Source organism: Dendrobium catenatum, unplaced genomic scaffold (genome assembly GCF_001605985.2).
Source record: "Dendrobium catenatum unplaced genomic scaffold, ASM160598v2 fragScaff_scaffold_1472, whole genome shotgun sequence".
Taxonomy (NCBI): domain Eukaryota; kingdom Viridiplantae; phylum Streptophyta; class Magnoliopsida; order Asparagales; family Orchidaceae; genus Dendrobium; species Dendrobium catenatum.
The window spans coordinates 363,875-368,283 of record NW_021319934.1 but is presented as its reverse complement, the minus strand read 5'-3'; positions in this window follow the sequence as shown (position 1 = coordinate 368,283).

Genomic DNA, 4,409 nt, shown 5'->3' with positions numbered 1-4,409 from the left:
GTTTATACAAGATATGATGGGGTTGTTGCTTTATCTGACAAGTGGGATGCGAATAAAGCTTTGTGCTTAAGGGAGAAACTACCGAGAGTTTCATCGTCGGAGTTTCTTGGCCGCCGGCGATGTGGTGAGATGTGGGCTTTCAGAGATGACATGGCAAGTTGTGCTTCATCATTGGGAACAAGATTGTCTCTGAATTTCTCTTTAGATATATATATGGCATGCATGTTTGCAAGGAAGGCATGGATGGGATGTTTGGGTAGGCATGCTGGCTTATTATCGATGACCATCCATGGATGTCTGGGGAGTTTCATGTGATGCCACTTAGAAGTGTGCCATTTTTCTTTTATTTTCCTAAAATAGTAGCTTAGATATATTATTTTTAAAGTGCAAATTGCATTGTAATATTTTTTAGATGTGAATGGAATGTATGATGTACCTCATCATTTTGATTCATTATCCTTAAAAAAAATCTTTTAGCTGCTTACTGTTTAAAATCTATTGAAGTAAAATTTGTAAAATTCATTTTATGTTTTCTTTTAAATTAAAGAATTATATAATACATCAAAAATTTATATCAAACTCAAATATCTCATTATTTGTTTTAAGCTATTTTATATTCTTATAATTGTATTTTAGATTTTCAGGAAAAAATATTATTGCTTCCTAATCAATCTGCTTTTAAACCAACATATATACCAAATCACTAAAATCATTAGCTTCTTGATTGCTAATATAATATCTGGCAAAATAACTTTCTTTTCATTTTAAGTCACATACTTCGGGCTCGTACTTTTATCACTATATTTAAAGATATTTCTTTCATTAGCATTGAATCTTTCATCATTCACACAAATAATAATTCCTTATTAATCCAGGCAGACAATTTTTATTCATAAGACGTAAATGCAGAAATGTCATAATCTGCCAGGGTAAAAAACTGAATGACAAACATGATATCTTTACAAACAATTCCAGGTCAATTGACTGCCAAGAATCACCGAGCAATTTACTCTTAATTACCAGTGTGTAAACTCACCAGTATATTTCGATGATGATTTACTGTCGGCCAAATGGACCCCGCCGGAAAGTTTCACGATTTATTTCGATAAATTTATGTAGATAGTATATTATTGTGTAATCAACTTGATTGGAAATCAGCTTTATATATTTTATATAATAAAAAAATCTTTTAGTTTAATAGGATTTTTGTTTAGCATTTTTCATTAAATATGAACTTGAACGGATATACGAACATCTCAAACAAATAACAGTCTTATATAAACAACTAAAAACATATACATTTAAAACAAGGTAGTTTTAATAAAAATGATAGATAAGAGTTATACTACACATTCTTGTTAAATTAAATTTAGATTAAGAAAATAAACACTAAAATGTATTTTCAGAAATATGACACTGAATTTATAAACCATAAAAAAATCAACTAGAAATAAAAAAAAAAATAGAAATCAATAAAAATAAAACAAGTAAGATTATAATAAATACTATCAAAAAAACAAAACACCTATGCTGGTTTAAATAAAAAAAAATCATGCTACCAATTCCTAACGAACTAAAATCAAACTATTAGATTAAGAAAACACAAGTTAATGATCGTTATTCTGATTTGAAATTAAAATTGTGTAAAAATTTAATTCATTATAGCATGAAATTTTGACGAATATTGATCATTTGATTTGAAGTAAAATAAATACTTATAAAATTTTGTCGTATTTAATATTCTTTGGATTGGAATGATTCCAACACTATAAATTTGTCGATATTTGCACCGCCCGTCATGTCACAAGTCACCGATCCACCTCCAACCACAGCCGCCGACCGCTGCCGCCATTCATCATAGGCCATGGGATGGGAAAATATCATAATAAATTACAGTGTGAACTAAAAACAAATTAAATGAAGTTTAATCTTCTGTTCACAACATTAATGTAGATGACTACAGTAAATGTATGATTAACAAATGCGTTTGCAGCAAGAAGTATTATGATATTTGGAGTGACAACAATACCTAAGAGGAATCAAGTAGTTTTTACATGTTCTTCATAATGAGATAACGCAGACACAGTGAAATGGTATGGAACACTAATCACCATTAACAATAGCTAATAAGGCCATTTCAGTCAATGTTGATGTAGATGGAAGCCATCCTCAGCTCCTATGCGACGCATCTACTGGACTGGTTTTCTCTGTAATTTCGGCAAGAGGCTCTGCTTTATTAGAAGCATTCGCGTTAATCTTATCCTCTGGTTCTTGGAGGTTCAGAAGATCTCAAGCTGCATCATAAAAGAATACTGTATCAATATGGGTGTCAATTCGGTCAGCATGTCGGTTTGTGTGGAACCCGATTTGACCCAAGCATAACGGGTTGCACCCCCGTTTAAGCTAAATGGGTTAGGATTTCTACCCCGAACCCAACTCGCACGAGTGCCGGGTTGAACGCCACCCGACCCAAACCCACGGGAACATTGCTGGTCGTGGACGGTGAGTCGAGTGAGGCCGGATGCTCGAAAAATGTGGATCCTTGTTAATGTGTCGCCCGCGGGTTGTTCAGGTCAATCCGACCCTATCCCATTTTTCAAACGGATCATAATCTGAACCTGACCCGATCCCATTTCAAAAACGGGTTGACCCAAACCTTGATTTTTGTAGGTCGCGTCGGGTTCGGGATTTGGGTTGTGTCAATTTTTGCACCCCCCATAACTATGACTCCATGAAAAGCTAAATAAAATTTTCCTAAATAAAAGACTATTTGGGCTAAATAAATATTTAAAGTTTTAAATATTTGCAACATAGCCCAACTTATCAGGTTAATTTGTTACTGTTAACTTATACACCTTACAAACACCTCGAGAGCTTTATACTATCAACCTCCAAAGGCATAGAAAACACCTAATATATAATTGCAGCAATTTTAAAACTTAATAGACATAGAGGGAATTGCCTGTCATTGAACATCTGAAGAATTATGCCATATTAGGCAACATCCTGATTCAAACTTGAGGTTCATAGAAGTAAATTGTGGTCATGATGTAGTGCAATGTACGAATAGGACACATATGCGTCTGAAAGAATTACCAGAAGAGTCGAAACTTGGATGAGGGCTATTGTTAGGAACAAACCCACCTTAACCGCAAGATATAACGGCAAGAACAGCCATGCCCAATACAATAGGCCACCCATGAATAACATCCAAGATCCTACCTTTGTCTAACACGTTATAGAGGCAACTTCTCAGTCCTACTGGGTTTGACGTGATTCACAAAAATTTGACCAAGTTTCGTCTTGCTGCAGACAAAAGCTGATGAGGGCCACGTTCCCCTAGTGTAGAGTAGACTGACTAACTAAATTATGAACAGGTTGCCCAATAAGCTTCATGCTAGTTGATTTATTGAGAATGAATTCTTAGATATTTATGATTGGACTTATCATGGAATAAAACCATCATGCAACAATTGTAGAAGAACTCATTATGGTCTACAACATCTTGCTACACGGAATATTTAACACTGGTCAAGTATATAGTAGAAGACAAAAAACAAGATAATAAGCTATAAGAGAATGAGAGAATTACATTAAGATCAATAAAGAGATAATCAACCCAAGAAAAATAATAGAGGTAAACAAAAAATATATGATAGACATAATAGGAGATAGAGATAAAGAAAAATGGCCCTTCGTTGTCATGGCATCGAATTAAGGCTTCAACCAACTAAACACTCACAAATGAACTCACATTGTTAATTCTCAACACGCCTGTGAGGGTGATTGAAAAAAAAGGAACAAGCACAAAAGATTATAATCATATATACAGAACAGAGATATGCAGGTGATCAAGTATCGTCATCTGGAAGGCCCATCGATATCACTCAACTTACACTTCTGAGATGGAGGCGATATTTTGTTGGCATGCTCGAATGTTACTGCAATCATTCTTGACATCTTGTTGACTCTAACTGTCATAGCCTACGACTCAGACAACCGCACAAAACCACCCACTGAGACATTCGCACATAACTTCTCACACACATCCTCACGACAACAAAACGAGCTACTCCTCATTCAGCTCTCCAAAACACACAAGTGCAGAAATTTCTTGTAATATCTTCATTACCCGCCAACGAGTAGGATCATAAAGATAGCTTAAGTTTTACTAATGAAGAAATAAGACACAAATGCCCAAAGGTCACAAACAACTATTCCCTCAAGATAGAGAGAGTAGAAACAAATGCGATAAAAACACTAATACATAAAATAAAACCTCAATAAATCGAGTGATAAGAAAAACCAAAAGGAATAAAGAAAAATCAGAGTAGAACAACAAAACACAACTAAAATGAATAAACTCTACTAAGGTAAGGATGTCCCCAATAAAAATTAATATATAACTA